The 27,807-nt window shown below is 34.7% G+C and overlaps 1 protein-coding gene across 3 annotated transcripts in view; it reads right to left on the bottom strand.

Annotated features, from left to right (window-relative positions):
• The window catches only part of LOC108143819 (furin-like protease 1), a 142,516-nt gene that overhangs the window by 96,836 nt on the left and 17,873 nt on the right, over positions 1–27,807 (bottom strand). The window contains exon 1 of one of the 3 annotated variants that reach the window (XM_041709011.1): positions 5,682–5,716. The exons of the other annotated variants lie outside the window; for them this stretch is intronic. The gene's annotated coding sequence lies outside the window, so the exon portion shown is untranslated. Of the gene's footprint in view, positions 1–5,681; positions 5,717–27,807 lie in introns of those variants that run through there. 3 annotated transcript variants of the gene reach the window in all.

Raw genomic sequence — 27,807 nt, 5'->3', positions numbered from 1 at the left:
AATAATTCTGAAAATCAATAAGAATTATTTATTTTTAAAAAGTAAGTTAAGAGGAAAAAATGTTCACGAATTGTGTTTCATATTTACTTTATAGAAATCTCAAAACCCACTAACCCAAAGCCCTCTTTTCTACTTTGGCGCATTGTTGACTTTGTCGTCTTGGCCGCTGGTGTATCTGTGTCTGTACCTGTATCTGTATCTGTATCTGTATATGTGTATGTGTATGTGTGTCAAGTGGTCGGCCCCTTTCTCTACTTTCTCCACCTGGTGGATGCCATTCATTTAGATCTTCTGGCGGCAGGTCAGAGGTAAATCGTTGAAGTTGGCTCTGTGCGTGGTTAAGTCCTTGCCAATGCGCTTAAATAAACAGAGGGAAATGGCAAAGGATGGCAGGATATAGGCATTGAAGACGCAGACACAAGTCAGAGTCAGAAAAAGTCAGCCGCCTTTTGAACATGATTTAATTACTACTAATTGCAGTCTACTCTAATTAATTTGAAAGGTTTTTGTGTTGTATGCTCCTCTGATAATTTATAAGATTTGTAAAATGAATGCCTAATGAGGGTGCTCGTGTGATTGGATTTTGAGGGAGGCAACTGTATTGCAATTAGTCATTGACTTATATGGTAGTTTGTTAATTAACATTTAAAACTAAACATTGGCTTACATAAAATTATTCGCAACATTGCTAGTAATAAAGCAACTAGTTGTAACCATTTATAAAAATCAATATCAACAATGTAAGAACAAATAAAACAAAAATAACTCGGCCAAACAAACCAAGTAGTAAATACCGGTATGCGCCATAAAAATCATGAGTTCCGCTTGGAAATGGACTATAAATCATATTCCTGATATTTCAGAATGCACTTAGCGCATTAGCGAACATGCACATGATATGGGATAAAAAACTGGAAACCAAAAACCCAGAAAAGTAACCCAACAATGCTGACGTGAAAAGACACGTAACGTAATCTAATAAATATGACAGTCAGTTTATGTGGCAGAAATGTGAAAAACAATAAATCTCCATTACGTTGAGCTGGCTTTCATTAACGGATTTCACGAAACTAAAATAGGATGTGCGGTTGTATATATGTGTGAATATGACACTAATACAGTGTTGGGTGCATGCTTGTGGGTGTATTTGTTTCATGCACCTGTCTTGAAAACATTTGCGCTAAATATTTTAAGCCGCATTTTGACAAAGGACAAAGCACAAGTAACTAGAATCAGTCCTGACAGCAGGGACCTCAACGCTTAACGCAAATATGACAGGGATTTGTTAGCGGGATAGATGGGCGGTCGTGGTGTGTGTGGCTTTAGTTTGCCTGGATTTTCCTATATTTTTCACCTATGCCGTTGTATAAACAAATAACTGAAGCACGGCTAAACGGATTATACTGCAAAATGTTCACGGGCAGCGAGAATAGGAATTAATAAAAATTTTGCGGTCTACTTTTGGGGGTTCGGCTGTGTTTTTTGGACGAGAAATTCGGTAAGAGTTGGTAGTGCATGTGTAAATGCAAACTAATTGCAGTTTGCGGTGAAAGAGGTCAAAGGGTTATTAGATTACAGCATGCAGGTAATATCCATTTAAGCCTGAACAATTCGATGCTGTAATAAATGACGGAAATCAAATGAAATCAATAAAACCATAATTGTTAGTTTTGGGAAGCACTGTTTCTTGCATTATTCTTAAATCTTCTCTTATACAGATAATTGTACAAATTAATTGTACAATATAAATAAAGGTAAACCATTTTCTCGTTTTAAAGAAATTGCGTTAAGTTTAAAGAAAATTCTTAGAATCGACACTTACATAAACATAGTTTTGAAAATGTGTAAAAATATAAATGTAATTAAATAAATGTTATATATAAATGTTTAAACTGAATTTTGAATCATCATTTTATACACGATAAAATGATTTTGCAAAAATAGGCAGTGTTTTAAAATAGTTAAGTAAGTTTAGTTAGCTTATTTAATTTCATTTATTTTTTTACTTCAAAGTACACTTTACATGTAACAAGGCATAATATTCTTAGAAAAACGATACAAATTTTGTTAATCGCCATAATTGCTAACCTTCAAAGAACAACCCCTAAGTCTGGTACAAAGTTCTTTCAACTTTGACCCAATTCAAGGGAAAATAAACGACCCTTAGCCAATCCTTAAACCCCTACACTGACCCACCGAAGCCAGAGCCGCAAATTTAAAACCACCAGACTAACCTCAAGGGGTAAATGCGCAATTGACAAGCAAATTGACAATTCACTTAATTCCGGGCGACAACAAAAGTGGGGAATTATTCTTAAGCATTAAAACGAGACTGCAGTCGACAGTCAATGGGGTTCAGAAATTGCACCCACCGACAGAAATTCCCCTGACAAGAGGATTAAAGGGTTGTTCCACTTCCTTTTCTCATGAATATTGCACAAACCGCAAAAGCCAAAACAAGCAAAAACAATTAAGTGGGGAGGCCCCGGGTGGTTTGTCTTGTTTGTCTTTTTGGGTGCCAATAATTATATGATTGACAAGCGGTTGAGTTTTTGAACCTGCAAAGCCTGCAAGGCACTGTATTTATCAAGTGATGGCCCTGGTGCCTCGCCCCAAAAAGAGATAATGCAACGCCAGAACTGAATTAGGTGGCTCAAATTCCAGTGGTTTGGACCTCGCTGAATGGTTGGGTGCTGGTGTCTGGTGGTCTGGTTGTCTGTCAAGCGGTGGGAGTGTCTGTTGCCTTTGGTAATTACACTCACACATAGCCACATGAATGCTAATTTCAACTGGCCCCAGGAATCCGTCACAAAACCCGGTTTCTGGTCGGCTCTACATTGCCGAGTGAGATTTTTATGCGTTGTTTCTATTTAATCCATCAAACGAAAACACACAAAAAAATATCGTTTTAAAATTTAACACAATTTAAAAATGACCTTAAACTTGTAGGTAATTTCGTTGCTTATAAAATTAAAAGAAAAAAAATAAATGAAAACACAGCATAATATACAAAACGGTGCAATAGTTAAGTGTTTAGAAGCTGATTAAAACCTCCAGGTGTAAAAGAATCATTCATTTTATATTTTATGACATCTATGTACTTTAATATATCACCAACAAAAACAAATTCTGCAATTGATAATGAAAATGCAAAATGTTTTTTCTCTGCAATTTTAGCACAACGGTTATAGGTTGTTTGGGAAACTGCATTGAAAGTGGTATGGCACGTATTATTTTCGTATGTCTGCCTGTGGGATGAATCTGTGGCTGGCTTTAGTCTTTCTCTCATTTTTGGCTTTTATTTCCCTGTTGGTTTCATCTGTTTGCGGCTTTTATGCGAAATTGCCTTTTCTGCCTATTTGAGGGAGACCGGAGTTGTGTTTTCTGGTTTGTAAGTGGAGAGAAAATGAACCACAATTATCATTTATATTTGCGGCTAAATTTTAGTGTTTTTTTTTTTTAAATTGTTAGATTGTTATAATTAGATGGCTTAGATTTGCATTAATAAATTTTTAAAATAGAATATTGCAATTATAGATTACAATTCTAAAGTAGCCAACATTTCATTTCTAGTATTGACATTAAAGCGTTATTTGTATCAAACACAAATGTCTATTATTTGCATTTTTCAATTACCCCAAATTACTTTATACTTCAACGAGTTTTTTCAAATTTTGACTTACAAAATAGGAGGGCTCCAAGCCAAAGTCAAGTCAATTGTCCTAATTAAATATTCTGTCCGAAAACCGGAGAGTTAGAAATGTTTTTCACCTCTTCCGTTCAGCCAGGAATAGAATTTTGCATGTCATCGATTTGACAACCATTCCTACATGTCAACTTAGACAGGTCTGCTCATTTGTGCAGCAAAATCAGTGTCGGATAGATTTCAATTGAAAATTTCCCCATTTTCATTTTCCTCTCACCTGACAGTTTGCGGTGGATTGGGCAAAAATCGAATCGAATTGAACCGAAGGCTCTGGCTTTCCCAAAGCAATTGAAAATTATTCTGCAGCGGGAAACTTGAACAGGACTTGGAACTCAAGAGTGTTGGAGGAGATGCCGTTTCACATGCTCGTTTCAAAGCGTTTACAAAAAAAAGGGGGCAAAAAAACTAGAGAAAACCATAGGCAATGGATGAAATTTTAACTAAAACAGGTCATATGGAAATAGGTTCAAACTGATGTTTATTAATGCGGAATTTTCTTGACTTTAAAGTCGGAGATTCTGGTTGATAGCTCAATAAATAGCAGGGTTTAAAAACAATGAATATTTTATTTTTTTTTAATGATGACATGTTTTATGACTTCATGTTTGGTTTGAGTGGAATAAGTAATGGTACAAGGGAAAACAAATCAAAAAAAAATTGTTAAAAGGAATTTAGTATACTTTAATTTTAGTCTCTGTATAAAGAAGTTCATTTTTTATAAGTCTTTAAAATATTATTAACATATTATTATTATAATTCGAACTTTTTTCAAATTTGTTTGCACATTTTTTATTTATTTTGTAAAGTCTCAGATAATAATTATTTCAGATTTTGGTTTGTACTCTTTTCACTGTAGAGAATGATGTCTGTTATTTCTTAGACTGTAGTAAAAAATCAAAACTTAACTGATGAGCATCTGGCCCAGTCCGCACACTCATCACTCACTCCACTCAAAATGCAAACTTCAAAAGCGATCTTCGACAGCGCTGGTCGCTGCCTTGGGGCTGCTTTAATTATACTTAAACATTTCAAGTTACACAATTCAATTGAGTGAGCCCCAACAGACTTCGACTGACCTTTTGGTTAAGTTGTCTGTGTGGCTTTAGCTATATAGTAGGTTTATGAACATTTTTCATCCGCGTTGACATTGAAATGCGCTTCATGGTCCGTTCACTTCTTGAGACACTTAATTGGTGTCTTCGGTCTGTCGCTCTATCTGTTTACTTGTCTGCCTCTCTGTTGCTCACAAGCGAAGCGAGTGTAAACTGAAATTTTTACAAACAAAAAACTATCTATACTGCTAGAAATATAGCACAACCTTGGCCTTGCCAAAAAACTTTGAATTAAAGATTTTGTGCAATTGAATGTCGAGTGGCACGTGTCTCAAGCGGAAGTTCAGTTTGTCTATATATCTATAGCCATTTTTTTGCGTCATGCCGAGAGGTTTTCTGTCATGACAAGATATTCTCAAGCGGAAGATTTAGCTTCAGTTAACAAATGCTCTATAGTCTTCAAACACTCTGTGCAATTTATTTAACTATTAAGTGGGCGATCATCTTCAAGGCTACTAATCGAAATAACTTTGATTTATTGCTTGTTGACTAAAGAATAAATGTATTTCACTCGAGAATGTCAGCTTGAAATGAACTCAAATATTTATGCGAACGTGAAATACCAAAGATACATTCTAAGAAAAATATTTGTTTATACATTTTTTTTTTTTGAGGAATTTGTATTAATTGATAGGTATGAGGTTATTCCGGTGACGTGTCTCATTTCATAAAAGGTTAATTCACTAAGTCACGTTTAAAAAAACGGTTTGGTTTCTTTTTATCGTATTAACCTGACTAAGGCACCGGAGAGCACTTCATAAGGTATTTGTATAGAATTAATACGCACCTATAAATGTTTTGATTAACAAAAAGATTTCGCCATTAACTGTAAACTAATTGGTAAACATTTTTAACGTACTCACACAAAATTGCACTGAAATTATCGTTCGCTCTTATAAGATGAACCGGCTAAGCACAAGGTCTAAACACAACTGAACCGACTGAGAACGTGTTTGGCTATCACTAGATTGAGGGAATTTCTCTCCCGGTTTTCGAGGGGAAGTGTGAGTGATCGAAGTAAAAACAGAATTTCAAATAATTGCTGATAATCAGTAGTTCGTATATATTTATAATGAGGGCGGGAAATTAATGCATGGCTCGTGTAAAAGTAAAAAAAAAAATATTTTAAAATTAAAATCTACAGGTAATGACAGGTAATATAAAAAACACGAACAAAACACGGCAATTACTAAGCGAACAGAAGCCAAAACAGATGCAGTCCCTTTATATGCATCTGTATAAGAGCTGGAAATTTTAATATTTGTATATGTTACATACTGTTTAAAGAAAATACATACTTTGCCTTATCTGTTAGCTTTTGGGATTTACAAAGATTGGGTCTAGGGTACATGTCCAAATGATAAGACACGAGAGATTCTGTGCTATCAGTAATTCCACATGATATAAGCAAAATTGTAAATTATATAATAAATTATAATAATATTTTTGCTATATGAAAACTACTTGCAAAGGTTTACTGAACTTTAGTTTGACATGCAAGCGAATGCGGTAATCAGAGCAATTAACAGATACTAGATACAAAATACAAGAAAAATATATACGCAGATACACGGGCTTTGCCCAACGAATTTACACACCGCTAATGAAAAGCAATCTGAATTCGAATGCTAGCAATAGATGCTGCACCGTAAGAAATATCTTTAAAAAAATTTTTTTAAATTTTAAATATTTATATTTTAAATAAAAGTTAAGATATGTAACATACATATTATTTTTAAATTGATCTTTGATAATTATAATATGGATACCAAAATTTAACATATTCTAAAAATCGATTTGAAAATAAAATCTAATAAAGATGACAGTAATATAATTTAAAATACACATTTTCGGGTTATAAAACAACTAATTGAAATGTATAATAGAAAAAAAATCCTAACGCTTCAATTATCAATGTTTTTTTAATTTTCTCAGTGTAACTTCACCTTTTTACAACACTGTTTACCGAGATGCCAACGCTCGACTTCTTCCCTAATGAACCTGGATGGGCTTTGATTTTCTAGAGCAATTCAATTAACAGTTTTCCCACATTGACAGTTGCCCGTTTTGCTGGTTCATCTACAGTTATGTGCACTCAATTGAACGCTAATCGAAATATTTATCAATTGCCTCCTGTTTCCTGCTACAAAATCTCTCCAACACGAAGTGTGGTTTAGATTTTTTACTAATTACCACAGGGAAAAACAAGTGGGTTACGTTAAACTGTGCTAAAAATTATCATAAATCCACTAAGCACTTTTGAGCGTGACTTAAATTTAGCATTGCAACTGCAAATCCCATTTGCCACTCTCGGGCTCTAAGCAACCTCCATTAAAAATAATTAATAAATATGTATATGAAGTGCTCTTGTTGTCCAAATACGAAAGGTTTTCTTTTATGAATTTGCAATTTGATAAGGAATTCTTGATAAAATTTTTTAGTCAAATAATTTCAAGTGTTTGATAAAAGAAATAATATATATGTATAAATATACATTTGCCAGCAGCTTGATAAAGTTTCGAGAATTCAATTACCCTTACCCTAGGGAGTTATGTTTACACAAAACAAAAACCGGAAGAAAATAAAAATTAGAAAAAACAATTTGACATTAAACATTCCAGATCTATAAAAAATTTTACTTACACTTTTAAATATAGTTATAAACAAGAAAGAAAGCAAACTTCGGCAAGCCGAAGTTCATATACCCTTGCAGCTATCGCAAGAATTAAATATTTTTGAAAACATTAAAATTATGATTTACTTGCGTATATGTTTAAAAACATTGAAGCTATGACGATTTGCAGCTTAATTATTTGATTGTTCTTTTATATATTTTTATTATTTGTATGGGAGCTATATGATATAGTCGTCCGATTTTGATGAAATTTAAACCATAATTCTAAAATATTTAACCATTGCTATATGTCGAAGAACTAAACAAAAAATTAAAAAACAGCAAAGTTACAATTTTTTTTCAATTGTTTTTCCGATTGTTCCTATGGGAGCTATATGCTATAGTCGTCCGATTTTGATGAAATTTAAACCATAATTCTGAAATATTTAACCATTGCTATATGTCGAAGAACTAAACAAAAAATTAAAAAACAGCAAAGTTATAATTTTTTTTCAATTATTTTTCCGATTGTTCCTATGGGAGCTATATGCTATAGTCGTCCGATCCGGCTCGTTCCGACTTATATACTACCTGCAATAGAAAGACAACTTTTGGGAAAGTTTCATGCAGATAGCTTTAAAACTGAGAGACTAGTTTGCATATAAACGGACGGACAGACGGACAGACGGACAGACGGACAGACGGACGGACAGACGGACGGACAGACGGACATGGCTAGATCGACTCTACTAGTGATGCTGATCAAGAATATATATACTTTATAGGGTCGGAAACGTCTCCTTCACTGCGTTGCAAACTTCTGACTGAAATTATAATACCCTCTGCAAGGGTATAAACACACGATTTGTCTGTCATCCCAATTATATGCCTCATTTTAGTAAGATTCTTCTTGCAATCTTTTGATGTCTTCACTTAAATTTTGTTTACCTGGAAAGAAGGGAGTAGAGCGTCAAGAAAGTGTAATAAGAAGTTGACAGCACTTAAACTTTAAAATCTACCAGCCATTAAAACGGATTGCTGGGAAACTCAATTATACATTTATATTAAATAGAATTAAACATGAATGTAACATTTAATAGATTTTGAATGCTTATTAGGCACACTTAAGCCGGTCATTAAATACATATTGAGACTGCGAAACAAGGAATTTGATTATGATGTTGCTTTATTGCTCAACTTGCCAAATGAAGAGAGGACTCGAATAGTTGCCCAACTTAAAATAGCATAACTAATGACAAGCGACCTCCTAAGCACACAACTTAATCTGAAATACACTAAAAATTTGATTTTCCGATAGAGACAGAGTTGCCACTTCAAAGAGTAAAATAGTAAAACAGTTTGCTGTTTCTATTTGGCCTCTGTCCAAAATTTCAATTATAGGTTGAGTAGTGCCAAGGGTTTGAGTTTGAGTACAAGCCTTTCCCATGTTTCCCTGTGCAACTGCTTACGAATGTTAATTACGCAATTGACTTGACAAGCGGCACAAGCAGTAACAATCAAAATGTATCTGAATGTGCAATGTTTGTGTGTTGACTTACATAATTGTACTGTTCCTGAAAACGGCTTGCCCTTATGTTAGATTGAAAGAAGGTAATTTAATCATGGCCTATAGGCTTCGTTTTTAAGTAATTAAAAACATTCCTCCTTCAAAATTGTTTCTGCTCCAAACTGAATCATTTGAATGCAAATTAACTTATTTTGTTTTGTTTTCGCGCTTTTTCTCACATCTCATTTTATTTTGTTCTTGGAATTAAATTTCATTTAAAGCTTTCATTAAATTTTCTGAAATTTGTTTTGATCTTAAATAAGTAAGGGATTTGTCTGTAAAAGTGATTCTTTTACTAGGGTAACCCGTTTTTATTGACTGAACAATGCAGATATATATATATATCAAGTAAATATAGATGAACAATATTTATAACCAAAGTTCAGAAATATTTCTACGTGATTCATTAAAATAAATAAGTGCTTTCGAACATTATTCTCGCTTATTTATTTATTTGTAGCACCAACAATGTATACATGGAACAGAAAGTCAGAGAACTTAATACACTTATCTTATCAGCGTTTGAACTGTTTGATTTATTTGTATTGTTGTTAACTAATTGATATGCAAGGTCGGGGAACACCCCTTACCGACTCTTCTTAACAAAAACAATATTAATTTATATTTTTACCGGACAAGATTTATTGAATTTTCCGTATTTTGCGGACTGTATAAATAATAACAAAGTAAATATTAGCTGTTACTATTTTCCCTTCAGTCTTTACCGTGCTAAAATCATAAAGCGTGAAATATTTAGTCTGACTGTGCCCTCGAGTGGCAGGCTTTTGGCAACTGAAACGTTGCATTTCATATTAGTTTACAAAAAGCAGGCAGCTGTATTGTGGCAGGACTTAAAATTCCAGCATAAATCCATACCAATGCAAATTTACTCGTATATGTACACGAGTTTCATCAACAGCCGATTATATCAAAACCATTTCGATTTTATTAAAGTTCTAATTTGTGACCATTGAGGGGGCAAAGCTGTATGAAAATCGGTTTACGTTTATGCTGTTAATATGGAATTGATAAATAAAATTATTGAAGCATGAAACAAGTAATTTTAATGAACTTTTCTACGTTGACCTTACAGGCGTTTAATTTAGGATAATTTGTAATCCTGTGTTTCTTTTTATATCATTCCAAGTTAAGCAATAGTAAAGATTTCGAAAACTATTCATTTGAAATGAATAACACACTTAAAACCACCTTTAGGTAGGAATAGTTTATTTATTTTAATTTATTTATTTTATGAAATACAGAAACCAAAAATTCCCCATGGTTATATGAAAGCAATGAATGCCGGTCAGCTTTAAATTTTCGGCACTCTAAAGAGCAGTTTGAATCTTTGTGGAGAGAGAACGAGAAAACAAACCGTATAATGTCCCAAAGCCGAGAACTTTTAATTTAAACTCACTTTTAGGTCGTCTTTTCACCCTTTGCAACTTTGTTTTCGGTTGTGTTTTGATAATTTGTTTAATCGTCATATATGAAAGTTTAGTTTCATTTCTGCAATGCCATGAAGTCACGGGTTAAGTGTGTGCTAAGTGTTAATAACTTTTGGGTGTTCTTCACAAAACCACAAAATGTTGGTGTTTTGACAATTGTTGATGTAGAATAAAAGTTTATGATTTTAAACTTTTTAATAGCTTTTACCATATCAAAAGTCAACATATAACCGAATCTGACTTTAAATGTTTTTTAAAGTTTCACAATAAACGAAAATTATCTGGACAATTTTATCACTTAACGGATCAGAAAGTTTAACAACTCTGTGTTGAGCAAATCATTGGCCAAATCTATATTAAAACCAAACCCTTTCATAGTTCATTCAACTATCTAGCAGCCCTTAACTTTGCGAGTCCTAAGCCGTTACAATGCACAAAATCCAAAAGCCAGAAATTCCCCGTCGCTGCCTTCCGAAATCAGATTTCATGCTAACAACTTCCGGCTTGCCACCGACCAGAAAAAAAAAAATTATGGCCTGTAAAACAAAAACATAAAAACCCAACAAGAAAAATGGAAAACTTTCCAGGAAAGGGCAATGGGCACTGGACAGTGGGAATGGGGGGAAACTTCTGTTGCAGCTATAAAATAGACTTTGGCTATGAATTTCACTCGACCAGCATATAAAATTTAAGGCTCCACAGCCACAAGTCTCTCTCTTTAAAATGTAGCTGTTGCTGCCGTTTTAATTGTGAAACTTTTGTCATGCAACTTGCATATCTGCGCAGCAGGATAACCCAAAAAAAGCAATATATATACTATATATAATGGCAAACTAGCAGCGAGCAAGGATGAAAGGACGACGAATGGCCAATGGCCAATGGTCGACGACAAGTGCAACTTGTTCGGCACTTTCCCCGGCTTTTTGTTTTATTTATTTATGCCTCGTTGCTCCGCCATTCAGGGTCCTTCATCAACTCCATATCCCCTTACCCCTGCCCCTTGTTTATAAATAATCTACCGCATTTTGTTCCTTCGAGCAGTACTCCGTTTTGCTTTCTTTGCTTTCTTTGCATTCCCTCCTGCTCTGAAGAGCTTATCAAACAATCATTAGCTGGCCAAAAGCAGAGGAAAAGTTTCTTGATTTTGTTAGTAATTACACCCCACAATGGGAGATGTACAAAAATACTACAAAATCTGGTGTCACCGGACTAAAGTTTATCAATTTAAAAGCACAACTAGTTTAGTTGTTTGTCAATTCTAAGAAAAGAAAAACACTTATCATTTTAAAGATCTATCATCCAAAGTCTAACAAAGCTGACACAAGAATTATATTTCTTTAGGAATGTTTATTTTTTTGTATACAAATTAACGCGTCTGCGTATTCATATTCAATTAATTATTTTGTTTACTATTTGTTTCTCTTCATAATTAAAATACTTTATGACGTGCTTTTTTGATATATTAAAAAATATTTACACAACTCATTTTTAGCAAATTATCGTTTCCCAAATTACCTTTACCTTGAAAGGTAATTAAAACCTTATCAAGGTATTCTATAAAAAAAACACTCATCAATTATTTTTTGTCATGAATTTTTAATTTACAACTCTATTTTTAAGTGCCATACATTTAGTTGTACTATCAGATTTGTCGTTAGCCTTCATACCCAGAATAAAAAGGTTATATCAGCCATGCAAATTCCATTTGAAATTTTATTTTGTGCCAAATTTTATTAGACAGTAAATATATTGTTGACAATTAAAAATTTAACGCCATAAATTTGGGAGTTAGAAATTTTGTCAATTTGTGGACTTTTTAATTGTTGAATAATCTTTTGTGAATCGGTTTGAACCTATCATGGTACAAGCACAATATATATTTGTTTTATCTGTATTATTTTACACATTTTTATTGTTTTGTTTTGTGGTTCTCAAAAAAAGAACGCTGTGAAATAATGATATAATTAGCAAATAATTATGCGTGCAGTTGCGCGTAAATTGTAGTAAACAAAGTCATTTTCTATTTGCATTATTTTCCAATAAAGGCAAGCGAAACGAAAAATTGCAATTTGTAGTGCATATCCTTACAGTTATCGTTCCTTTAAATGATTATTTCCAAGAAACTAATCCAAAATGGCTGACTTGTTCTTCTTATTTATACTGAATTAAATTTCTTTTCAATTACACGGCACTTTTCGGACCAAAACAGAGAAAAGGGGCAACAGGCTCATCTCTCAAACAATTTAACTCGAGCATGGAAAAACCCCCAAGGCGAACACAGAAAATGCGAAACAATAACTTTTGCCCAAATCCTTATAAACATTAATAATCATTAGTATACACTGTATAACATGTCCTTCATTATGTTGTATATGCAAAAACTTTCATGTTATTCGCCTTGATGTTTTCTTTGTAGTCCTCCGGTTTTTGGATTGTGGGCCATTTTACAATTTGTCAAATTCACTCAACTGTATGACTAGAAATATGAAACAGAATGAAGAATGGTGAGTGGATCACTGAGAATTGGATACCAAGGCTCTAGGGTTAAGTCCGCTAGAAGCGAGGAGAAAAAAGAAAAAAGGGTTTAACATGAAATTGCACATTTTTCACATAATTTTCGTGATTTTTTATTTCGTTTCTGTTACACTAAACGGCAGAATTTTGGGACGTTTCTTATGTTCAGTGTGAAATATGCGTGCTGTGGTTTCATCCCCAAAACATCGTTAATTTGATTTGGTTTTTCCTGTTGTTTAACCCACATCAAGGGGTTTTTTTATTTGGACTCCTGTTTTTTGTTTCAATGATAACATTACTTTTGCGGTTAGATTGTGGTTTAAGATTTATGTTTTTTTATTGTTGGACTATGATTTTCATTTTTTTAAATGAATTTAAATGTTTTTCTATTCAATTGAAGTTTTGAAATTTCCCCAGCAAATTATTCGCATCTTTCACTTTGAGCTTGCCATAGTCGAACTTTGGGGAAAACTTTATTTTCGGTCTGTTAATGGCAGTGGAGTACCTGCATTGCGCTTGCCACTCAGCAACTGGATCAACTTGCTTCTGCTTTGGTTAATTAATACTAGTAGAAGGGGGAAGTGGACTTGGGGGGGGGGAACTATGCAATTGAAGCGATGCAAACTTTTCGATTGCACTCAGCTCGGCTGAAAGGCACTCTCAAGTATCTCTGAGATACATCTCGGCTGCCTTTGATGCTGCATTGCAAAAGGGTTAACCAAGCGTAACGCTCAAAGAGGGGGAAACCAAGTTCCCAATTGGCACACCACTGCTTCCCATACCCGTTCCATAATTATTAGAATAATTACCAAACATAACATTAAACACAAACCGAATTCCTATGGTAGACAATCAAACCGAACGGAGGAAGACCTACCCCAATATTGAGAGCAGGCGTCAAGAGTTAAGTAAAGAAACAGTAGTACAAGAGAATCAACCGCGACCTAGTACCAATTCCCTCAAAACGAGAATCTCACTCAATGCAACAACTTTAACCTGAAATAATAAATGAAAGGAAAATCAAATTACAAATAAGCTGTAAATGTGAATTTAGGGTACACTTAGACAAAAATAGGAACATGTATCAAAAAAATTCTAGATGTAACCAAAAATATAGTTCTCTAAAGTTTATTCAAAAAGTAAAATATAATTTTTTCGTTTTCCAGGGATATATCTTTAATTAATTGATTTCATCAAGAGTTATCGAATTTAAAATTGTGCACCAAATTTTCCTATGTGTTTTGGAGATATATAGTAAGAGGCGGATGAGGTGTGGCTTTTGCTGCCGTTTATGGTGCAAATGACAAGTCTATGTACCAACTGTCGGCATGTAATCAACATTAATGTTGGCTGTGAGCAGTTGCCAGGCGAATGAATGAATCACTTTGTCCACGACTAGAATGCATTACACTTCCACACACGCTGCGGGAAAGAGAGGGCGAGCGAGAGCGAGAGCAAGGGAGAGATGGTAAACATCTGCAGCTGCCGTCGCCGCCACAACAGCAACATCAACATCAGCAGCAGAAGCAACATGAGCCGATGCTCATCACTAGCAACATTATTACAAACATGCTCGATGTCAGGCACAGTGGGGCAAAATATAGCTAATTAATTAATTAACCAATAGGCAGAAGGATATTCCAATAAACAATCAACCCTTAGTTGCCTAGTTAAATTTTTTAACCAACTTTTTCTGAAAATACCTAAAAATTTTTACTTTGCATTTTTGTAAAATAATAAAATAAGTTATTAGAAAAACAAAATATTTATTTTCTATTTATTTTAATAGATAAAAAAAGTTGTACTTGTCTTGGGTTGTGCTTTACAATAACTGTACAACTAATTGGACTAAAATTCATTAAAAAAAATGTATATAAATATAATTTTATAAATAATCGATTATTGTGCTAGGCACTATTGCTCTATCAGTGGCTAAATTAAATGATATATCTCCCCATTAACCACTGTCCGTGGGCCTGCAACCACAGTAGTCAGACGCCAGTCGCCAGTCGCCTGGTGCTGCAGCTGATGTGCTGGTGGCGCTGTTCCAGTAGTATATGTGATCCGCATTTACTCCGCCTGGTGCTCCGGCACCGGCTCCCAGTCTCCGCACCCACTGACGCCAGCAGGCACTTGTCTGGCTGACATTAATAAATCGCTTTTATAGCATCCAGGCTCAGGGACTGACTGTCTGTCTGTCTGCAGAAAAACCAAAACTGCAGCTGAACCGTCGCGCCGCGGACTGCAATTATCCCTGACTCTGACTCTGCCTCTTTCTCTTTTCACTTTCTCCATTCCGGAAACTCTTTTAGCTCCCATATATGTATGTATGTAGCTCGCTTCTTTTTGTTTGTTCTAAGCATGGGGCCACGCTTTATTAATTCCACATCAATGCCGGCGCTGGGATCCCCAGTTCAATGGGTTCGGTTTTGCCGGCTCCTCTATATCCATCTCTTTTGCTTTCTCTATGCCTATCTTTTTCTCATCTCTGTCGTTGTCTCTTTCTCTTGCCTGCCGCATTATTTGATTTTACCCTTTTTTTCGGTTGTGCGCGACCCAAAATGAAAACAAAAACAAATTCCAATACAGGCTAAAAGATGCAGTCTAACTGCTGCTGCTTTGTTTACAGTGTGCATCCACACACATGCACACCCTTCGTTGTATCGAGCACAACATCGATTTTATACAGCAGCGGGCCATAAAAGCGATGACAGTCAATTGATATTAAAGGTCTGACCATGAATGTGAGAATATTGGATTTTATTGGTACTTCTAGGTATTTTTGACTCAGCGATTTGGTACATTAGTTTACAAATTGATATGACAATAGCACTAATTTAACATTCAATTTTAAAATGCCTAAGTGATTGATATTTAACAATATATTTATTACAATAAATTGTAACTAAAACTGATCGTTTCATTGCAAATGAAGTGAAATTTTTTATCGCAGGATCAATTAAAATAAATGCCGTCACACAAGGTAACGCAACTGTCATTCATGTCATCTTTTGTGTGGTAGTTGATGCCCAGCGAGTAAAATTCAGATTTGATTTCCGCATTGATTGCGGAACTCCTCTTGATTTTGGATGACCGTTAAATGACCTCATTCATCACAACAGGTAGCTTCAGCATCAGCCCAATAGTAAACAATGTGTTCATTGTAGAAAAATCTTGACCCAAAATATTTAAAATTTACAAATTTTCTTTCCGGAGCGGGTTTCATCTGTACTTCAACCGGTAGTTTTTTCCAATTTTGTATCCGTTTTATCTAGCTTTTCTTGGGTACTTTTCAATATCGCCAGTATTTTATTAATTGAGACTGCTTGATTATTTAAGTGCTTGTGCAGATAGGCAATGCGATAAAAGAGTGGCCACTGAGCAGCCAGACAGAATGATCCGCACTGATTTGGGGCATCCTTCAGGATATAAACTGTATCCGATCTGCTTAGAGATTTAACCATGTCGTATACATATATTGGAATGACGTATAATAAATAAATTCCAAACTTAAACATTTCAAGAGCATAGACATAGAGAACCACGAGAAGCAAATGTTGTCAAACTGATTCTGATTTTCGTAGCGAAAAACTATTTTATCATAAATACATATATGTGTTATATGTTGTGCTATATTATCTGACATCCGGAATATTTAAAAGCCGCGCAGCACGCTAACTTAAAATCCATATATATAAACGAAAATATTTTGGGTTTCGATCATTATTAAGTAAACCCAACAATGACTAATAATGCACAATAAAATTATGTACTCAACATCTGACTCCTATTAAAATGTAATTGATATTGTTTTAAGATTTAAATTTATTATTTTCTTTTTTCCAATTCCGATTCTGTTCTGTTCCGCATGATCGATTTTCCAATCACGAGTGTACCTGCCATGAAGCTACTTGAAATTATATTTATATGAAATATTATATGCAAATTGCATTCACCAGTCAGAATATCTGTATAATCGCCTGCACACTGGAAAACTCACAAACAAAACAGGCGCTCCTTGGGGAACCAGCTTGGATTTTCATTAATCTCCAAGGCGGTGTCACATTGTGGAATATATTAAATTGGAAGCACACATTAACATTTAAATTTGTTTTCAATTTTGTCAGCCAAGAAATGGGTGTGTGCCGCCTGAAGTATAGTATAATAGATTGTCCGACGCTTTGGACTTGAACTACATATTTTTAGCACCTCCAGAGAGAGAGAGAGAGAGAGAGAGAGAGAGACCAGACCAACCGAACTTATATCTTTTGTGTGTTTGTTATGGAAATTAGTTAGGCAGTTCGAGTTTGAAGAGGCATGCCAGGCAGCCACCGTTTAGCTTTTGGGATCACTTCATTCTTGTGACTCTCAAAACGCATAAATCCCAGACCTTTCTAATCAATTCGAGTGGAGTCTGTTTTGTCTGCTTCCTAGGGCGCTGTCATAAATATGTAAGCTCTTGGGTATTATTCATATAATTTGCGTGGGATGCACAAAATATACTGGCAAGTCTTTAAAATATGATTAAACAATATTTAAGGCTTTAAATAATAAAGTAAAATTTTTTCGATATTGAATATATTCTATACTTTAATTTCAAACATTTTAACAGCCACTAGTTTATAACGACACTTTTTAAGTACACTCAATCAGCATATATTTAGCAAACGAGTCTTTAATTTTTGCTTTTGTTTTGCCCAACTCCCGCCGATGACACAGCTGTTGCATCATTTGATATGCAAACGAGCTAACATTCCGCAATCGTGGCCAACAGCTGGACTGTGAAAAACTAACTCAACTGCTCAACCAGCTGATTCACCGCATTCTCAAGGGCTTCTTTTCACACGTTCGGAATCGGAAATTTGAATACGCCAAGTGGGTTAATGAAACGTTATCGTGGGAGCTTAAGTACTCTAAAAAAGCAAGTAAAATTTAAGAGTTTAAATTTAAGAAAAAAGATTTCTAATTCAATTCTAAAAGGTTCTCCCCTAAAACATTCGTCAATGCTATGGTGTTTTAGTACATTAATAAACTTTCTGTTGACAGTAGCTAAGGAGCATAAAAAGTTCTGCTCCAATTTTGTTTTGCCGAGCGCTTTTATTGCGTTGAATTGGCCAAAGTGTGTCAAGTTCAGAATACGACGACTAACTGGCTATCAATAGTCAAATACGAAATACACAAAGTGTAAGCATATTTTCCAAGCAACACTTTCGATCATACACACAGCAAATGTTGTTTATTCAACTCACATACATAAATCGAAGCGAGAGAAAATTTTTTTTTTATTTTTTTTATTTGCATGTTGAAGCAGAGCACACAGTCTTTTGTTGCTGTCTTGTCAGTTAAATTTATCTCAAATATTTAATTTTATTTATTTGCCCAAATTGCAGAGAGAAGTAAGGTATTGGTCGACTTGCGCCAAGGCAAGCGGGTTTGCCAGAGTCAAATATAAAATGCCAAAAATAAAACACTCGTACCTAAAAATAAATAGAGTGAATGGCATGATAAGTAAATAATATTTAATTGCTCAAATGTTTGCACAAAGAAGTTTGCCTAATTAAATTGCAAATAATCAAAAGTCAACGCCGTTTTGTTTATCTAAATTTGTTTGACTTGAATTATTGATGAGAATGGGAGAAACGAAGAGATTTTAAGTGAGATAGTGTCTTAATTAAACGAATTAAGTATGAAGTATATGAAATTTATATACAATTGATAGAGTGAAAATATTTGATAAGTAAATAATAACTTTTATGTTGACGGACTCAATTATAAATGCAGACTACAACAGAAAACCTCTTAAACTTGCTTTTATTTACCCCAAAATATTAATTGAGAGATTGAAAATATTTAACTTATCAATAGGATAATAATCAATATAATAATAATAATATAATAACCACTAAAAATCGTTTCTTTTTATATCCCTTATCCAAAATATGTAATTGAAAGAGTAATATGAGTAATCAATAGGCCTAGGTATATAAACTTTTATGGTGAAGGAGTTACCTACAGAATTACACAATACATAAAGTCTCTTCACTTAACACAACTTACTCCAAAACATGTAATTGAACAAGTGTAAAAATTTGTAAAGAAATTGTAAATTAAGTATGTAAGTATGAACTAGTATGCCGTTAGACTTAATTATTAACACAAAATGCAGAAAGCCACTAAAAATTGCTTCATTTATTATCCCTTACTCCAAATACCAATTCTAATTATAGCTCTGACGCACACTCTCTGCACTTTGTTCCATTGAAAGTAATGCAACGCTAATCCCAAAAACCAATCAACTACTCTGCAATTGGCAAAATTTAGAGGCCATGGCAGGAACAGCGTCAAACGACGGCAGCTAATCAGTAGCAGCAGCAGTTGCATTAACTGCAATTCGCAAACGAATCGAATGGCCGATTGAGAGGTGTTTCTGAACGGTAAAATCAATTAAAATGGGGGCAGCCAACAAAAACCATGAATGCGGGGCAATGAGCTTAAGTGCGAGTGCAGCTGGGAAATTAGAACGCGTGGCGGGCAGAGAGCATGTCACATGCAATTGCAATCTGGCGACAGCAGCAACATAAACAGCCACAGGCACAGTAACAGCAACATGGACAGCAGCAACACGTGCCAGCAACAGCAACAGTAATAGCAACAGCAATTGCAATTGTAATACCAATACCAATCGTAGTAAAAATTCCTATAAAGATGGTCTGGCACAGTTAGCGACAGCATCATAAAAAGTTGCAGCAACATTGGAAACGGCAATTAGCGGCACATGTTGCTAATGTTGCCATTATTGTTGTCGCCGATTTCTACACAGAAAGAATTCAATTTAATATAATTTCGCATTTAATTTAAGCTCATTTTACATATTTAAAATAAACATTTTATGTCGTTGGTATTTTCCTTAATGGCGTTGGATTTAAAAACTAAAAATACTCATTGTCTCTTTTTGAAACTTTCGTTTTTTCTTGATTTTTGAATTCACGAAACATATGTTTTATTTAATACGTATTTATTTTTTTATGCGTGTAGCTATAGATTAAAGCATATCAAAAACACATGACCCGACCACAATAACACTATTATTTTAGTAATTTCGTAGTAACACACTTTGGAGATTTTTATTAAATAAATATTTATGTGTGTGCACCAATAAAGCAAATCAAATCAAAATATATGATTGTTTTTATTTATAACACTTAATAGCAATGACTTATGTTTTAAAACATAAATTTTGCATTTTTTATTTTAGTAATTTCTTATTGAGTTGTTAAAACTTACGTCAGGTATTTTTATTGAATGAATATTAAGGTATCTGCATCAATATAAAAAATCAAATTTAAATCACATAATTGTTATAACCAAGATATTTAACAGATGCTGTGGAACACGACCGACAACAATCAGAGTAAATACCAATAACTTTCAATGACCAACAGCAGCAATTAATCGGGTTTGAAACCACTTCAAAACAAACCCCAAGAAGCGACTTTGGCTGTCAACATATAATTCTTAATGGCGCTTAAAGTGTATCTTCATGGCTTAATAAAGTTTGGCCATAACTGCTTAACTCGTTTTCAGTGGTAATCCTTTCGGTTCATAAGGCTGTCAAAGTTTCTTTAAAATCAATTCATTAGGCTCTTCTTAAAGGAATTGCAGCATTTTAGAACAGAACGCGATAAAGATAACAAATATGGGGCGGACATACCACAAGCTTCACACTTTTGCCAAAGACAAAGCGAAACATGGGCATCTAATTAAGGCGGCAACACCTCTAACAACCTTGCTCCCATTTCCAAACACACCTACACCTGATGATGGAAATGCGGGGCCCAGAAAAATGAAAAGTCGGAACAAAAAGGTGCAAAAGCCAGTTTAGTTGAGTCTGGACAGAGGTACGCCGAGTTACGCTCTACTAATTTCTAGTTTAATTATTTCACATTTTCACAAAGTAACTGCGACTACAGCGACAGCTAGTATGCAATTCAAGTGCAGCGGGAAATTGTGGAATTACGAGCATGAGATTCTCGTGTACCCCTACACACACTCTCTCTCATCACTCACAAATTGCATGAAATTAGTAATTACGCGCTAAAATAATGATTACCTGCCATGCAGTACAACTCACAACGATGCTTAAAATAGCATTTAATTGAGCTTTCGTCAAACGGCAGGGTGGTATGTGGTGGCCATAGAGGTAAATTAAATTATAATAGAGAAAGAAAATTGGCCAAAAATTTGGAGTACAGAAAAAGTTTTAGAAGGTTTTAAATTGGCAAAACTTTTTTGTTGTTATTGCTGGTTTTTCTTTCATCATGGGTTGTGTTTATTATATAGCTATTGGGATCATATGTTATAAATTTAATCTCTCATCACACACCATGTTAAGCTTTAGACACAACTTTTAGCCGTAAACGATTATAACTGAATGAATAAAGCGGAAAACCAGAAAAACACCATGAAAATTCCATTACCAACACATTCTACACACTAGGAAAAATTATATCAGCTAGAATACAATATTTAAACAACATTCATAAAATTAAAAAAAAAATATTGTAATGTGCAAATTCAAAACAAAGCTGTAAAATTTAAAAAAAAAAGTCTTTAAAAAGATTTTAATCGAAATAAAACATATAGAAAGGTTTTTAAACTTGAATCCTTAAGCCTTAAAAACAAAGAGAAAACATTAAAAGAAATAACCTCAAGTCAACAGTATTTTATTTAAGTGTTTCGTTCCAAATTGCGTGCGACTACAAACAATACGGGAATTAATCACACCTGGGACACTAAAATGTCACACATGTCAACAATGCGGTGCGGTTCGGTTCGGACGTTTGGCCCCTGAAAGAATTTCTAGTGCGTGTTTTGCGTCTGTTTTCGGTTCGGCAAGGAGAATTGCAGAGTGAACAGCAGTATTTCCCATGCCCTAGACGCTTAATATTGTTTTCAACAGCCGCTTATTAGATTTTCCCTCCCATTTTCCCTCGAAGCTATGCCCACATCCCGCCATAATATTCCACAACGCTCACAGGTTGACAAAGTGCGTTGTCTGAGTTTTCTGCGCTCATCGGTGTCGTGGGTAAATCGCAATGTTTATTGTCAACAGCCAAAGGTGCCTCAAGTGGCATTTTCCACAGGGGAGATGGGAGATAGGAGTGTCTGCCACGTTGTTTTGGCCTACGGCCCTGGCAAGCTCTTCAAAATTGTACGTGTTCAGAAACGCCAGGCGCCATCTTCTTCGAGTTGCCAGTCGGAAGCAAAGGAGGTACAGCAAACGATCGAAGAAGTGAACAAATAACAGTCAAATATGTAATAAATTATTTTATTGCGAAATATTAAATAAATATACCATCATTAAATTAATAAATAAATATAAAACTCAAAACATAACAATTTATATTTCCTAGTGCTTAAAATATTCGGCACTGATACATTTATCGCATCAATGTTCATTAAATAATGTAGCTTCATAGTTTTTTATTTTTCTATATAATATTTTTAAATAGATTTTAATTAACCTTTTGTATTCTAATTATTTTATGAATTAATTGAAGTAAATTCAAAATACGAATGTTCATACTAATGTTTAAAATATTGAACACTGGTGCATTTATCGCATCAATGTTCAGAAAATTTTCGAATTATACTTTAATATTTCAAAATTGTTTAATCTTTTAACTATCCCTTTAGGGATTACTCTTTCCATTGCCTACTGTACTTCCGCAAAGTCTTCAAGGGGTATAGTCCATTATATTTCCAAGACTTTCCAACAGTTGAAGGCTGGGGGCTTCTTTTATGCTTTACACTTGTCTGGACATTTGATTAATGATCCTTACGTGGTCGAGCTTCGTGTGTTGTTACCACTTGAGGTTTTCCCTGGCCATTATGAATTTATTCATTGTCATTCCTAGAGTTTTCATATGCTCCTCCCAAGGCTTTTCACTCTAATTAAGTTGGCCGCTGCATGCTTTTTAATCCTGGCTATTTTACCTCGAAGGGGTTGCTCATTCAGGAACCATGTCTCAAGTGAATGTTGAGTGTTTTCCTGTCACGCCAACTTTTATGTTATTTTATGTGTCTGGCCATCCCACTCCCTCTGTTTTCTGTTTACTCTTAGTCATTGTTGGTTGCTAAATGAATTTCCTTCTTTTTTTGCAATCAATTGTTGTACGGAACTTTATCTTATCTCCTGATAAACGTAAACAGACGCATACACATGTATACAATTTTTGTTAATTATTTGACACAATTTGTATGATTGTCAGGTAATTAGCTTATTGTGTTCCATCAATAAGGGATTGTAAGTTTAATTGATCGTTCCATTAGCAAAATGTGAAATTTCGCTGTTAATGTTTTTCACATGAATCATAAATATTTTGTGATATAAGTTTGTAGAGAAAGGGGAAAATGGAAACAAGCGGGGGGAGAGGAAATTACCACTTAACAATGCTCACATATTTTTATTACATTTAATTACTGCGCATTATGCATTGAGTGCATTTTCATTCACAGAAAAATGTAATTGAATAAATGGGATGATGGAGCTTACCAAAATTTTATTAATAACCTTAAAAATCGAGCTCTAATTTTACAAAAGCCTCAACTTTTACCTTTTTATTTATATTTGACTGACGCCGCTCAAATCTCTTGAAAAAATACGTAAGACCTCTTATCATATGAGAACGTCATTAGTAAACAAAAAATTATGAAAATACTATACACAAAATTAATAGAATTGTGGCGCCCTGACAACCGAATTTATATAGAAGCAAGTAAACAGGTGGATGCAAACAAAGCTAAATAAATAAGCCCCATTAACGAAGTATAAAATTGAATCAAATTTATGTTGATTTAATGAAAAGAAAACAATTTATGATACATTTTATTGGTCAACCGCGCGTTCACGAAAATAATGTCAAGGCTTGCCGAGTTACTCACAAACGAAGTTGGCTCCACTCAGCTTATCTCTGTCCAACTTATTTGTACAGTTTGTATTTGGCTTTTGATAAGCGATGGCATTTAATTGCGTTCTGTGCGCCAGCGACCAAAACAAATGCATAATAATTATTAATGATAGGGGAAAATGAGTTTTAGATAAGTTTGTGTGTTTGTGTATTAACCTTCCTGTTTGCACTTTGTGGCATTAACATGACGTCTCTGAGAGAATTTCGCAATAAATCATAAAAAATAAATGGACAGAGTAAGTGGAGGAGGACCATAACGACTGGACTGCAATTGCACCTGATCTGTGCACTGAAGCATCCAGCTGGAAGGAAGTACATTTTCGTTAAAAGCCCTAAATACTCAGTTTAACCCACAATCAAAAGAAAGTTCGCAGCGGAAATTGTGGGGTGGGAAGCTAAATGTATTTTTAATCTTGTTAAAAGGCCAAAATGTGACCAAAATATTGCATTACGAAACAAAACTCACGCAGGTGTGAGCATATTTAATTTGAAAGGAAGTTTACTTAACTTCTTGGTAACAGGGATGAAAAAATCTATTGAATTTCAACCAGATATTATTGAAATTAGCTAAATTATAAAGCAAATCACTCATTTACTTCGCTCTACTTGTATATTAAGTGCTCGAAGCTGCTTAACATTTTAGCAATCGTCACCGCTGAACGATTTTTATGATAAAACCCGATAACAACACTCAATGTTGACGAGAAAACTTTGCCCGGAAAATGCTGCTCATTAAACACGTCAAAAGGCAATTTGTTGTCACATTTTGACGAGCATAAAAAGACGAAATCAAAGCAAATCAATGCCAAATTACAGCAAGTTAAGGACACGCAATACCAAAGATTAAATGCACCACATTACGATGAGTTGATAGAAGGAAGTCAGAGATTTTTTTCCGTTTATTCGGAGAACATCCTTTCTTTTATTTTTTCCCTTTTTTTTACTTCTGCTGACCAGTTCATCTTTCTTGAGTAACACAAAAATAACATGAGCCCAAGATTCCTTTTTTGCTGTTTCTGTCAATGGCGAAAGAAAAACTGCCAACATAATAATAAAAATTTCATGCCTGTAAGGCCCTTGACTCTCACTCCATTTGCCATACTCTTCTTAACTTTCTCCCTTTATCTTTTTTTTTCTCCCCTATATGTCGAACCTCTTAACATTTCCAGACGCCTGTTTTTAGGGGTTGGTGGGCGGGTTGGGGAAAAATTAGGGGCGGAATACAATGTTAAAGCTGCTTAAAATCATGATTACATTACATACTTGGATGCCAATATATGTATTTGTATTGCCATTTATAGATATGCGGCATACAAAACGTGCTGCGACCATAACAATGGCGACAAGCAACAACAAAATCATTAACTATGTGCCATATGATGTGCAAAATGTTGCAAAATAAAATAAAATTCCAAAACCAAATTAAGTAGGAATGAGCCAGAGTAAAAATTGATTTGAAGATTCGAAACTCGTGTACCTATGGAAAGTGTTTTTAAAACTTAGGCAAAAGATAATAAGTTTACTTTGGTTTTAATACTTATTTTAATTGTATAATTGCAAAAACATTAATAATTATTAAGAATAAATAAATAGTTTTTGTTCAAGAAAATGTTTTAAATTGTATTTATAAAATATTTTTAAAACTAGTTTAAAAATAACCTTGAAGGATTTTAATTTTTTTTTTAATTAAAAAGCCTAAATTACTTTTTCTTTTAATAAAAAAAACCCATATCCCATTTTTAAGTGGGATTCCTTAAAATTCCTTATACACAAGTCGGCTTTGACTCGGTCATGGCTGCTGACAGTTTGCTGTTCTTCTTCTGTTCAGCTGTTGTTATCATACAACCAAATAAATGAGTTTTTGGCCACAACGACAAAAGCCCAAAAGAACCCGCTAAAAGTCTGCGAATCGCCGAAGAGGAAGAGTACATGCTTGGCCTTTATTGGTTTAATATTCGCCAAAGTTGCTTTCGCCAGTTGTGCCTTTCTATATGTCATTAAAGATATAGTACTTAGGGAATCCATTCATATTTATGTGTGTGCCGAAATATGTATGAGTGCTCCCTGTACATACATATATACATGTTAGGGCGCTTGTTAGCCGAACTTTTTTTCGGTGCGATTTAGTTTGGTGATGCTTCGTCGCTGTTATCGCATTTATTATGCCAATTTTGGCAGAGTTCCCTTGCTGTTGTTATATAAGAAAGTTAAATTGCTTAGAAATTCAAGTCGCGTAGGGTATCTGTCTTCCCTTCAATTTGGTGCCCTTTCTTTCTATAGTTTATTTATTTTATGATGTGCATGTTGTTGATTTTTATTTTATTAGACCTTCTTGTGTCATCTGTCCCTTTTTTGTGCTTTTGGGTGCGGGATTTGCGGACTGTTATTCTACCCAAATTGTGGCCAATTAATTTTCTTGGGTTGCTCTCCGCAAAATAAGATTATTTCCTTGATTTTATTTGTCTTTAACTAGTGACCAAAAGTTTCATAAGAGAAAACCCGGGAAAATAGCTTTAAAAAAAGCCTAAGAATCTTTAATAACTAACAAATAAATTAATCGCGAAAATATTCTTTTGAAATACATGTATGTCCCTTTCGAAAAGATATTCCTTAAATCACCCGCAGTACATTAACCACCAACTACCTTTTGGTCCCCAAAAATTGTTAATTTTGCGTAGCTATCCCTTAGTCCCCTCAAAGGATTTTCGGGATTTTCCATCTGCCCCTTTTTATGGGTTTTAGACTTGGAAATTAATTCTGGTTTCGTTTTGCCTTGATTTTGTGATTCTTTATGGGCATCCTCCCAAGGAAAAAAAAGGGAAATATGTTTTGGGTTTCGTGGGAGTGTTTTATGTGCGAAATTAATTTAGCCACGGATTTTCCTCTGGGTTAGTTTGGGATCGCATAGGCAATGAGTGTGGCTATGGGCGAGGAATTTTAATTTAGTTTAGCCCGCTTAACCATCGAATTTTTCAAGCAATTTTGGGCTCTACATTCAGTGTGTGGCTTTGGACTCTTCTCGTTACTGCTCCATAATTAGCCCTACCTGAGTTGGAGAAATCAACTAAGCATGTAATTTACCAGAGTAAGCAAATCAGAAGCCCATCTACCAGCCCTTCGAACAAAAGCAATTAAGAGAGACTCTTGGTGAAGGCGCCTAATCAAACATTGGGAAACTGCGAGAGTAAGGGACATGAGAAACGATTATTCGAAGTGTGTTTCCTTGGTGGAAAATTCTCTCGCCCCAGGGAACGAACTTTAACCACACACTCGCACTCGCATCGCAAAATTTTGCAATGGGCACACGCAAAATCCTTAATTACATCCGTTTTCTGTCTGCGCGTGTATCCGGCGGAGTTCGGGGATTTCACGGCGCTTTTGGGGGGAACGTCGATAGACCATATAGCATAGTTCTCGTGGAAAAACCACAGCGAAAAACACGTGGCTAAGTGAACCGCAATGCACAGACAACTTCTCTAGTCACGTCGTGATGTGGGTATGTGCCTGCCTTCTTCCTTTGCTTCTCATCATCAATGAAAGGAAAAGATGCCGACCGACTACCGACCAGCAGCCTCTTCATCAGAACGAACAATTGCACTCGGTTGTCAACCAGCTGTCCACAGTTTTTCCTCGCTTTTCTTTTTGCCGCATTTTTCGCACGTATTGTCTGAGTCCGTTCCGTTCCCACCCTCTATTTGAGTAACTCCCCCTGCTTTTGTCACCTTACCACCGGTCGGTCATCTGTTTTCCTCCCTTCTGGTTTTTTTGGTGTATTTCCTAAGGGTGGCTCTGTGGGATTGCCTTTTCCAAATAATCCCCCACACTGACTTTATATGATTAAACTACTTAATTTTCTTCGGCCCTTCGTTATTGCTA

The sequence above is a fragment of the Drosophila elegans genome, unplaced genomic scaffold (genome assembly GCF_018152505.1).
Source record: "Drosophila elegans isolate 14027-0461.03 unplaced genomic scaffold, ASM1815250v1 contig_468, whole genome shotgun sequence".
Classification (NCBI taxonomy): Eukaryota; Metazoa; Arthropoda; class Insecta; order Diptera; family Drosophilidae; genus Drosophila; species Drosophila elegans.
Note: the sequence above shows the minus strand (reverse complement) of the source record. Positions and strands in the feature narration are given on the sequence as shown.